Here is a 13,248-nt window from a genome sequence, read left to right on the forward strand (position 1 = left end):
ACCGAAAAGGCCAGAGCACACTTCAGCGGACCTCGGCAAACCTCAGAAAGACTCCATTCACGAGCCTTTCTGAGGTTTGCCGAGGTCAGCCGAACTGTCCTCGGGCCTTTCCGTGCATTTCCGAACGCCGACGATCGGCAACAGTGCTTGGTTTGTGAAACGCTTGTTAACTGCGTTACTCGCAAACCGAGGTTCCACTGTATAATTTCCTGACAACCTATCACATTTTTGAAGGCCCTGGAGCACCAGGACAATGAAACCCCACAAAATGACCCCATTTTGGAAAGAAAACACCCCAACGTATAATCTATGATTTATAATGAGTCTTTTGAACGGGTCTTTTTTTACAGAAGTATTCGGAAAATGTGGAAAAAAAAATAAAAACACATTTTTTTTACGCAAAGTTGTCCATTTATAAGATATTTCCAACACATAGCATGTACATAGCAAAAATTACACCCCAAAATAAATTCTGCTACTCCTCCTGATGTATGACATATGTGAGACTTTTACACAGCCTGGCCACATACAGAGGCCCAACATCCAAGTAGCACCTCTTGGCGTTCTAGGAGCATAAATTACACACATACATTCCTGTCAACCTATCACATTGTTGAAGGCCCTTCATATTGCTAACATACAGTGGGGACGGAAAGTATTCAAACACCTTAAATTTTTCACTCTTTGTTATATTGCAGCCATTTACTAAAATCATTTAAGTTCATTTTTTTTCCTCATTAATGTACACACAGTACCCCATATTGACAGAAAAACACAGAATTGTTGACATTTTTGCAGATTTATTAAAAAAGAAAAACTGAAATATCACATGATCCTAAGTATTCAGACCCTTTGCCCAGTATTTAGTAGAAGCAACCTTTTGATCTAATACAGCCATGAGTCTTTTTGGGAAAGATGCAACAAGTTTTTCACACCTGGATTTAGGGATCCTCTGCCATTCCTCCTTGCAGATCCTTTCCAGTTCTGTCAGGTTGGATGGTAAACTTTGGTGGACAGCCATTTTTAGGTCTCTCCAGAGATGCTCAATTGGGTTTAAGTCAGGGCTCTGGCTGGGCCATTCAAGAACAGTCACGGAATTGTTGTGAAGCCACTCCTTCATTATTTTAGTTGTGTGCTTAGGGTCATTGTCTTGTTGGAGGGTAAACCTTCAGCCCAGTCTGAGGTCCTGAGCACTTTGGAGAAGGTTTTCGCCCAGGATATCCCTGTACTTGGCCGAATTCATCTTTCCCTCGATTGCAACCAGTCGTCCTGTCCCCGCAGCTGAAAAACACCCCCACAGCATGATGCTGCCACCACTATGCTTCACTGTTGGGACTGTATTGGACAGGTGATGAGCAGTGCCTGGTTTTCTCCACACATACCGCTTAGAATTAAGGCCAAAAAGTTCTATCTTGGTCTCATCAGACCAGAAAATCTTATTTCTCACCATCTTCGAGTCCTTCAGGTGTTTTTTTAGCAAACTCCAAGCGGGCTTTCATATGTCTTGCACTGAGGAGAGGCTTCTGTCGGGCCACTCTGCCATAAATCCCCAACTGGTGGAGGGCTGCAATGCTGGTTGACTTTCTACAACTTTCTCCCATCTCCCGACTGCATCTCTGGAGCTCAGCCACAGTGATCTTTGGGTTCTTCTTTACCTCTCTCACCAAGGCTCCCCCGATAGCTCAGTTTGGCTGGACGGCCAGCTCTAGGAAGGCAGGCAGTTCCTTTGACCTCATGATTCTCATTTGCTCTGACATGCATTGTGAGCTGTAAGGTCTTATATAGACAGGTGTGTGGTTTTCCTAATCAAGTCTAATCAGTATAATCAAACACAGCTGGACTCAAATGAAGGTGTAGAACCATCTCAAGGATGTTCAGAAGAAGTGGACAGCACCTGAGTTAAATATATGACTGTCACAGCAATGGGTCTGAATACTTAGGACCATGTGATGTTTCAGTTTTTCTTTTTTAATAAATCTGCAAAAATGTTAACAATTCTGTGTTTTTCTGTCAATATGGGGTGCTGTGTGTACATTAATGAGGAAAAAATGAACTTAAATGATTTTAGCAAATGGCATCAATATAACAAAGAGTGAAAAATTTAAGGGGGTCTGAATACTTTCCATTGCCACTGTATAGTATGTACTATACATACCAATTAGTAACCAAAATACATTCTGCTGAGCAAAGGGTAAAGAAAAGATTACCTGCGGTTTTAGTAGTGCAGTGGTCAACAGAGGAGAGCATCGGTCCAGGCAGCAACAGAAAAACAGGCAGCAGAGAGGAATACTGTCCATAGTCAGTACAAGTAGAGATGTTGTCAGCATAGCCAAAGCATTGGTCCAGGTAGCAGGCAGAGATGTGTTCAGCAGCAGCGAAAGGATTGTCCATGCAGCAGGCAGGAATTCTGTCTATAGTTAGTACAGCCAGCAGGCAGAGATATGGTCAGTTTAGCCAAAGTATTGGTCCAGGCAATAGGCACATGGTCCATAAAGTCCTGGGTCAGTGCAGGCAGAGATATTGTCAGCACAGCCAAAGTATTTGTCCAGGCAGCAGGCAGGACCATCAAGCTTAGGGCCTCGGTCAGGAAAGATTGGGGACAGGGGTGGAGGATTCTCCCACCCAAATCGCTTTAAAGCCTCCAGACTCCAGACCCTGTTCTGGGAATTACAAAACAAAGAGAAAACCAAAAACTGTTTTTCTCAACTCAGAACACTCTTCTGAAGCCCCTCACATGTGTGAGACCCCTGTGTAGCAGGGTGAAAGATCAGTTCAAGGGGCAGGCAAAAACATGGTCACCAGGCCGCGGTTAGTGCAGGTAAAAGGCAGAAAAAGACAGTAGGCAGAGGCATAGTCGATAGTCCAGGGTCAGTTCTCATGAAAGGCAGAAACATGGCAGATAAACAATGCAGACGGCAGGCAGAGGCATAGTTGATAAACAGGCCAGGGTCAGTTCACATGGAAGGCAATGATATGGTTAGTTGAGGCACCAGGGAAATATTCAGGACAGAAACTGGCAGTCTATTAGAAATATGGGCTAATAGTTTACGAGAGTGTGATAGCGTCTGAAGCATTCTCCGATGCAAAGGCCAGGTTGGGAGGGACATTGGGGACAATGGAAACTGCTGTCTTTCCTAACGCCTCTTTTTGCTGCACAGCCGAAAAAATTTTTGGGGTCTTCTTTCAGTTGCTGATGGTGGAATATTGTCAGGAAAATGGCACTCATGCAGTCTGCTGACACAATCAGAGCGAATTCTTTCTGGGGGGGATCCTTGTTGATAGATCAGGGCAGTGACAATGTCTTCAATACATTTTAGGAAAAAAGTAAACTGCAACTTTTTATACCAGAAGAGGGACTTTCTTGTTGATAGATAGAATTTATAGTACTCGTGGATACAGCAAGGCTCTAGAATGGGACCGCGTCTTCTGTGAAGTTCCACCGAGGTGTCATAATGGATGGTGGACATGATGTATACATCTTTCCTATCCCTCCACTTTAAAGCCAACCCTTCCTCATTCCTCAGGCTTTCCGATGTCCCCCCTTTGTAGCTTTGTGGTGACTAGATGCTGTGGGAAGCCCTTTCTGTTTTTTCTTGCTGTACCGCAGGCCAAAGTTTTCTTGAGGTATAGGTGGCGGAAAAGGGGCAAACTAGTATAATAATTGTCCATATAAATGTGATAACCCTTTTGCAAGAGTGGGAATGCCAACACCCAGACAATTTTCCCGCTTATTCCCATGTACAGTGGATACTCAGGAGGCTGGAGCTGGGAGTCTTTGCCTTCATACACACAAACGGCATGCACATATCCAGTGGAGCTTTCATAGAGCTTGTTGAGCTTCAAACCATACCTCGCCCTCTTACTGGGGATATACTGCTTGATTCCCAGACAGTGTTCTATCGAGAAGTGCCCACGACGAACAGCGCATGCGCTGTACGGAACAGCACAACAGCTGATTTTACAATCAGCTGTTGTGACAGCGAGATGGGGCCTGCGCACAATAGCCGAAGGAAGAAATTTTTCTGTCAGATTGTGCCTTGCGCTCCCGAGGCGTGTTCATGTCGGTGAGGGGCAGATTTGTACATGTTGGGGGCGAATTTATAAATGATGGACAGTGCTGCAAAGATGGGGGCGGAATTTTTAAGGATGGCCAGTGCTGCAAAACAAAACTTTTTCTGCTATTCTTCCTGGACGCTTGCGGGGCGTGTTTAGTCAACTGAAGGGTGAGTTTTTCTATGTGCTTGGGTGGGTTTGCAGGCCGTATTTAGCTAGCTAACACAAGCCATTTGCCACAGTATCAGTGCTGATTTTTATGTTGTGTTGCAGCTTCATTGCAGGACCCTTTGATTTGCACATAGTTTCAAAAAGATTTTTTTTCAGCACTGGCCATCTTTAAAAATTCCACCCCCATCTTTGCAGCACTGGCCATCATTTATAAATCCGCCCCCAACATGTACAAATCCACCCCTCACCGACATGAACACGCCTCGGGAGCGCGAGGCATAATCTGACAGAAAAATTTCTTCCGTCGGTTATTGTACACAGAGGCCATCTCGCCGTCACAACAGCTGATCGTAAAATCAGCTGTTGTGCTGTTCCGTATGGCGCATGCGCCGTACAACCCGGGCACTTCTCAATAGCGGGCACTAGCCGACAGCCTGTGAAATGGACCAGGGATTTGTTCACAGAGATGTTCTAGTCAGGGATATAAAGTTCGGCAAACCTCTAAGAGAAAAAATCAATTAGGGGGCGAATTTTATATAATTTATCAAAGTCAGGATGATTTCGGGGGGGAGGGGGGGTCACTGAGAGTTATCACTGAAATGCAGGAAGCGCATTTGTCAGGTCACCTGAGGCCAGGTGACAGATGCACACCGTTGGAGTCAGGAGTGCACCGCCATGGTAGTGGACCCTATGGCTGATAGCTGCGAATGGAACTCTGGGTGGTTCAGAAAAGCAGGTCCACTGGAGCACCAACACAGCTCCCGCTGGGAGCTAGAACATAAGATTCCCCAGGGCACGGAGTCTAAGAGCCAGCAGGTGTTCCCCAGAACCTCTAGTGGTGAGGATGGACTGCACTGCAACTGGCTCCAGGTCGCGGCCCCCAGGGTCTCCCAGCTCACGTTTACCGTAGGCTACAGGACGATAAAGAGGAAGCAGCGGCCCAGGACAACAAGGGATAATCAAGAGATAAGCCAAAGGTCGGGGCAACTAGCAGACAAGGATAAACAGAGAACACGCCAAAGGCCAGGGTAACAAGCAGACAGCGATAGTCAAAGAACAAGCCAAGATTGGTAACAGAAACAGAAACCAAACACACAATATTGCTTGGGCAAGGCAGGCATGGACAGCACAGTGTTAAATAATGTATCCTGTAGAGGCTCGGATGGAGCCACACTAAGGGGAGATTACTTAACCAAGCAGGTGTGAGAGTTCAGACCAAGGCTGACACACAGACCAGGTAAGCAGACAGACAGGGCATGAAGGTATTACTGGCGATTCATGAAGTACCCCCCCTCTTATGAGGCCTCCCCCTTCCCCCGCTTATGACCAGGCTTGGAGGGGAACTTTAAGTGGAACTGCCTCAGAATACGAGGTGCGAAGATTTCAGATGCAGGAATCCAAGATCTCTCTTCAGGACCGAAACCTTTCCAATCCACGAGATATTGAAGAACACCTTTACAGAAGCGAGAATCCAAAATTTGACTAACCTCATACTCCTGATCATCTTCAGAGACTGGAGCCAAGGTAGGGGGAGGACGGGAGAACTCATTGAGAACTAAAGGTTTCAGAAGGGATACATGAAAGGAGTTTGAGATCCTGAGACTTTTAGGGATATGGAGTTTAAAACAAACAGGATTCAGCTTTGAAATTATATTGTAAGGACCAATGAATCTTGGGGCAAATTTCAGAGAAGGAACCCGGAGTCTGATGTTTTTGGTGGAAAGCCAGACTTTGTTCCCTGGCTGTAGAGGAGGCGGCTTACGCCTGCGACGGTCAGCAAAACCCTTGAATTTGTTGGCAGCTATCTGGAGGGAATCATGAACGTCAGCCCACATGGAATTGAATGATTCCTGAATGATAGCCAAAGCTGGTATGTCGGAAGAACAGGTCATAGGAAGAGGAAGCTGAAGATGTCTTCCATAAACAGTGACAAAGGGTGTCTTCTGAGAACTGACGTTGACATGATTATTGTGGGAGAACTCTGCCCACGGGAGTAGTGATGCCCAATCATCGCGATGAGCCGAGACCAAGGTACGGAGGAAGACCCTCACAGTCTGATTGAGGATGGTAAGAAGAGGTAAAATCCAAGGTAATGTTGAGGGATTCGCAAAAGGCTTTTCAAAAGCGAGAAGTAAACTGAAGAGGAACAAAATGCGCCATCTTGGAGAATCGATCAATTATGACCAAAATGACCGTATTCTTCTCAGAAGGTGGAAGATTGGTGATGAAGTCCATGGCAATGTGAGACCAAGGCTCTTTAGGAATGGGCAAAGGCATGAGAAGACCAGCAGGAGCTTGTGTGGAGGACTTAGACTGGGCACAGACATGACAAGCCTTAACGTAGTCTTTATCATCAGAACGAAGAGTAGGCCACCAGTAGTGGTGGCTGAGGAGGAAGAAAGATCGGAGGGCTCCGGCACGACCTGCCACCTTGGAATCATGACCCCAACGAAGGATCTTAGTTCTTAATTTGGTTGGAATGAAGGTCTTGCCAGGGGGAATTTTTGAGTCCAGGGTAGAATGGGCAAGAACACATGAGGTAGGAATGATCGACTCGGGTTCGGAGGTGGGCTCCTCATCCTGAATGTCAAAAGACCTAGAGAGTGCATCAGCCTGACTGTTGCAGGAACCAGGTTTGCACGTAATAGAAAGATTGAAACGGGAAAAGAAAAGTTTCCATCTGGCCTGTCTGGGATTCAGTCGTTTGGCATTCTTTAAGTACTGCAGATTTTTATGGTCAGTGAAAATTGTTATGAAGTGCAGGGAACCCTTTAAGAGATGATGCCACTATAGGCCACCATGCATGCAGGCCCACTCCTAAACTGGGTTCCAGAGATCGGGTTTGCCATTGGACACTGGTGAGGTCTATGGAACGCACGGCCCCGCCCACACAAATGACGGCGTGCGTTCCAACAACTGGCAAAATCATTTCCTGGTTCCGGTGTACACATCACATGGCCGCTGCAGGGAACCGCCCATCTCTGCCCCCCAAACACCAGCATTATAAATACGAACGCCGCCAAAGTGCTGCAGGGCTGCAATCCAACATAAGACTATACACAGCACCACACAGCATCCCTGCAGGAGGAACGCAGGGTCAACCAAGGAACGACTCAGGCATTTAGCCACTAACAACAAGCTGTAGCATCTAACCCAGCCAGTGGGTAGGTCAGTAATATGGATGGCTCATTTCATTCTCACCTATGCCCATAAGCTCTATTGAGACTGCAATGTATCACTATACTTGGCCACTATACCTGGATATTCCTAACAGGTTCCATTCATTTATGTCATTGTTATTTCTGTAGGTCTTGCAGACCAATACTAACTATTAATAGACGACAACATCTGTATCCACTTTTCCTTACGGTGCTTAGGTATGTCTTATTCGGCTTTACCTCCTCCATACTATCAGCATCTTTGACATCCTGTTCACTTGAAGCTGGCACACTTTACATAGCAAACCAAGTATTTCTGTTATGATGTACCAGTATTCACAACTTTGTGTCATTATGGCATCATGCAGCCAGTCAATTCCGTACTGTTCCCTACACCATCACTTCCACCTACACCACCACTTTAACCCATTCATCTTTTCTCATTGCATGAGTCTGTGTGTATGTTCATACAAGTTTGGCTAACTCTGCATATGCACATACATGTGTGTGTGTGTGTATATATATATATATATATATATATATATATATATATATATATATGCGTTTACGTATTAGAATTTTTATTTATATTTGCATTTCTGTCAAATTACTCTATTGAGGAGGGCTTTTTCAACTGTAGTGTTTCATGTTTGTAATAATGCATAGCATAAAAAAATATAAACACTATGCATTTGTTCCATTGAGCCATTGAGTAGTTCACTTTCCACATGTATCTACACATACATGTGAGAGTGTGTGTATATATGTATGTGTACATATGTGTACGTTTAGGTGTATTTCGGCATACATGTGTGATCTTCACACACGCATTGCACATGGACATTTGTGTCATGTGCATGTGTGTATGCGCGTCTATATGTATATATATGTATGGGTATACATGTGTATATTTGTGTATACCTGTATGTACATGGTCTATATGCATCTATATACTGTAACATCGGGGGTTGGTTTAGCTTAAAGGTAGAGCTTACCAGTGAGCCGAGTCCACGCCAGATACGCAGTTTTAAGGGCTTGTAGGCCCCACTTTTATTAAAGAAAGAAAATGTCCAATAACAGAAGTGTTGCCCACACAGGGGTTTCAGCTTTCCACAGCAACAATGTAAGTTTAATCAAAAATACCAAGCCACCTGGCTCTCTTCAGCAGCACTGCTGCTCAGACTTATACTTCAGCCCTCTCGGCTCTATAACAGATTTCCTGTACACATGCTTCAGCCCTCTCGGCTCTATAACAGATTTCCTGTACACATGCTTCAGCCCTCTCGGCTCTATAACAGATTTCCTGTACACCCAGTACCTCAGCACTCTTTTCCAGCCCACAGGCTTAGACCCTCTGTCTGCTCTGACAGACAGACCTGTGCAGACATGCACACTTCTCCCTTGCTTGCCTGGACTCCTCGGGAGGGTGGAGCCCTGAACTATGGTCAGGTGTCTACAAATAGCCCAACACACACCTGACCAGTCAATCTGCTGGTGGATCTCAAAACCTGGAGAAAACTGCAAAAGCAGTTCTCTCCAGTCCACATTCATGCTCTGTAGCCTTGCACCAAGCAAATGTGCATACTCTGTGTCCACCCCAACCCCACCTTCATAGCGACAGGGACTCGAACTATTACAATACATATTGTTGACTTTTTCACCATTCAAATCTCTAATGAGTGTTCTTATTATATATTTTTTTATTATGTTTTTATCATCTTTTATTTTGCATAATAACTTTTTCATATATACACTTGATACTATCATGGTTTTAACATTCTGATTAGCTTCTGCAATTCTATCTGTATCTATTTGGTATCTGTCTCATAGGGATGAGCCGAACACCCCCCAGTTCGGTTCACACCAGAACCTGCGAACGGACTGAAAATTCACGTGAACTTTAGAACCCCATTGAAGTCTATAGGACTCGAACGTTCGAAATCAAAAGTGCTAATTTTAAAGGCTAATTTACATGGTATTGTCCTAAAAAAGGGTTTGGGGACTCGGGTCCTGCCCCAGGGGACATGTATCAATGCAAAAAAAAGTTTTAAAAACTGCAGTTTTTTTGGGAGCAGTCATTTTAATGATGCTTAAAGTGAAAAAAAAAAGAGTGAAATATTCCTTTAAATATCATGCCTGGGGGGTGTCTATAGTATGCCTGTAAAGTGGTGTGTGTTTCCCAAGCCTAGAACAGTCCCTGCACAAAATGACATTTTTAAAGGAATAAAAGTCATTTAAAACTGCTTGCGGCTTTAATGTAATGTTGGGTCCCGGAAATATGGATGATAATCAGTGAGACAAACGGCATGGGTACCCCCCCCCCCTGTCCATTACCAGGCCCTTTGGGTCTTGTATGGAAATTAAGGGGAACCCCGCACCCAAATTAAAAAAAGGAAAGGCGTGGGGCCCCCAGGCCCTATATACTCTGAACAGCAGTATACAGGCAGTGCAAACAAGACAGGGAGTGTAGGTTTGTTGTTGAATAGAATCTGTTTGTAATTTTGAACTGGTATTTCTTAAAGTGTAGCTCCAGCCAAAAAATCTATTTTAAGCTTTTTGGAAAACATAGGGAAGGGTTATAACCCCTGTGACATTTGTTTTGCTGTCTGTGCACCTCTTCAGAAGATTTCACCTCACTTTCTGTCCCAATGACAAATGTTTTTTGACAATTTGGGGTTTTTAGTGAAACAAGGATTGGTGATAAAGCATCAGTGGAGAGGAGACATGTTTTTCCCATATTAACTCTTACAGGAGAGAATTTCCCTTCCCAGGGGTAGATTTCATCTCACTTCCTGTTGTCTCCTTCCGTTTGCAAGTAGGAGTCGTTTGTAAGTTGGATGTTTGAAAGTAGGGGCCTGCCCTATATACTCTGCAGTAATTGGGGTCTTAGGTGTTGGTGTTGCCACAACACTGTAAGCCCCCACAGTTACTCTTGGTGGGCGCAGAAACGGTCCCTGCTGTGAAATATTAGATAAAGAATTGTAATTACATGCACCTGTTGAACAGGGGCAGAAAAATTGGGCCTTTAGTGGTGGTGTTGCCACAACACTGTAAGTCCTCACAGTTACTCTTGGTGGGCGCAGAAACAGGCCCTGCTGTGAAATATGAGATTAAGAATTGTAATTACATGTTCCTGTTGAACAGGGGCTGAAAAATTGGGCCTTAGGCACTGGTGCCACAACACTGCAACCCCTCACAGATACTCTAGTTGGAGTGCAGGAACAAGCCCTGCTGCAAAGTATTGCATCAAGAATTGTAATTACACGCCCCTGTTAAACAGGGGCTGAAAAATTGGGCCTTAGGCACTGGTGCTGGTGCCACAATACTGCAACCCCTCACAAATACTCTAGTTGAGCGCAGCAACGAACCCTCTTTGCAAAATATTGCATCAAGCATTGTAATTACATGCCCCTGTTAAACAGGGGCCGAAAAATTGGGCCTTAGCCACTGGTGGCGGCGCCCAGAACCAAAAATATTCTTACAAGCTATCAGCATGATCATTGAGGCGGAAGAGGATAGTCACTCAGCATCAGCATAGGCAATCTTGAAGGGATCTGACATTTCAAAAAAAATTATGCGGTTACATCAGCATCGGGTGCTTGGTAGCTAGTGGTTATCCAAGACTGATTCATTTTTATGAAGGTCAGTCGATCGACCGAGTCGGTGGACAGGAGCACCCTGTGATCTGTTACAAAGCCTCCAGCAGCACTGAATATGCGTTCCGAAAGAACGCTGAATGCAGGACAGGCCAGTAGCTCAATTGCATACTGTGCAAGCTCTGGCCAGTGATCCATCCTCAAGACCCAGTAACCCAGAGGATTTTCGGTGGGAAAGGTGTCCAAGTCAGATCTTGCCCCTAGGTATTCCTGCACCATGTAAAACAGACGCTGGTGATGGTTGCTGGAACCGATCATACCTTGGGGCTGCGGACTAAAAAATTGTCTGAACGCATCGGTCAGATGGCCACCTTCTTCACTGCTCCTTCTTTGAGCCTCAGCAACACGTTGTCCAGGAACAGGAGTTTGTAACTTCCCAGTCTCTGGGAACGCATTGCACAGACCTTTCTGCAAGGCCTCCCGAAGATGTTTCATCCTCTGCTCCCTCTGCGACGGCAAGATAAGGTCCGCAACCTTACCCTTGTAACGTGGATCAAGGAGGGTTGCCAGCCAGTATTGATCCCTCCCCTTGATTCCACGAATACGAGGATCCTTACGCAGGCTTTGCAGGATCAGGGAGGCCATGCAGCGTAGGTTTGCTGAGGCATTCGGTCCAGAGTCCTCTGGGTCACTAAGGACGACATGATCCGCAGCCACCTCCTCCCAACCACGTACAAGTCCATGGGTTTCTTAGGACTGTAAATGATCCCTTAAAGACTGCTGCTGATGCTTAGTGCCAGGCTTCACCTCTATGCTGACACAATCCTCCTCCTCTTCCTGTGTGATCGGCGGGCACGCAGGAACACTGTCTGGATAAAGGGGGCCTTGAGAGCTAAGGAAGTCCTCTTCTTCCTGCCTCTGTTCTGCCTCAAGTGCCCTGTCCATTATTCCACGCAGCGTGTGCTCCAACAGGTGGACAAGGGGGACAGTGTCACTGATGCATGCACTGTCACTGCTCACCATCCTCGTGGCCTCCTCAAATGGTGACAGGACAGTGCATGCATCCCTGATGGATCCCTGGGGAAAAAAAACAAGCTCCCCTGACCCTGTCCTGGTGCCATACTCGCACATGTACTCATTGATGGCCCTCTGCTGCATGTGCAGCCGCTGCAGCATGGCCAACGTTGAGTTCCACCTGGTGGGCATGTCACAGATTAGGCGGTTCTTGGGCAGGTTAAATTACTTTTGAAGGTCAGCCAGCGGAGCACTGGCATTATATGACCTGTGGAAATGCACACAGACTTTCCTGGCCTGCCTCAGGACAACCTGTAAGCCCGGGTACTTGCCCAAGAACCGCTGCACCACCAAGTTAAGAACATGAGCCAAACAGGGCACATGGGTCAGTTGTCCCTGTTGGAGGGTGGAGAGGAGGTTGGTGCCATTGTCGCAAACCACCATACCTGCCTTAAGCTGGCGTGGTGTCAACCACCTCTGAACCTGCCCCTGCAGAGCTGACAGAATCTCTGCCCCAGTGTGGCTCCTGTCCCCCAAGCACACCAGCTCAAGCACCGCATGGCAACTTTTTGCCTGCGTGCTTGCATAGCCCCTTGAACGCCTACGGAGCAAAGACAAATCAGCACAGGAAGAAGCCATGGAGGAAGAAGAAGAGGAGGGGGTGGAGGAGAGAGGTGTGGCAGAATCACCACTAGTAGAATTTTGGAGAGGTGGTGGCGGAACAACCTCCAACACTACTGCACCCTGTCCTGCATCCTTCCCAGCTGCCAGAAGAGTCACTCAGTGCATGGTGAAAGATAGGTAACGTCCCTGTCCATGCCTGCTGGACCATGAGTCATCGGTAATATGCACCTTACTGCTGACCACCCTGTCCAGCGAGGCCAAGACATTGCCTTCCACATGCCGGTAGAGAGCCGGAATCGCTTTCCGTGAGAAAAAGTGGCATTTGGGAACCTGCCACTGAGGAACCGCACATTCCACAAACTTATGGAAGGGGGCAGAGTCTACCAATTAAAAAGGCAGCAGTTGAAGTGCTAGCATTCAACAGCTGGGCATGTGGATGGCTGGGAGTGAACTTCTTTCGGCGGTGCAGCAGCTGGGGCAGGGAAATTTGCCTGGTACAATCTGACGTCGGTGTACCGATAGCAGATTGCCCCCAAGTACTTGACCGTGATACACCTAATTCTACACCTTCATTCCTCTCAGCGCAGGTCTCAGAGAGGACTGAAGGTATAGTGGGGTTGGAGATCCCAGCT

The sequence above is a fragment of the Aquarana catesbeiana genome, linkage group LG02 (genome assembly GCF_042186555.1).
Source record: "Aquarana catesbeiana isolate 2022-GZ linkage group LG02, ASM4218655v1, whole genome shotgun sequence".
Taxonomy (NCBI): domain Eukaryota; kingdom Metazoa; phylum Chordata; class Amphibia; order Anura; family Ranidae; genus Aquarana; species Aquarana catesbeiana.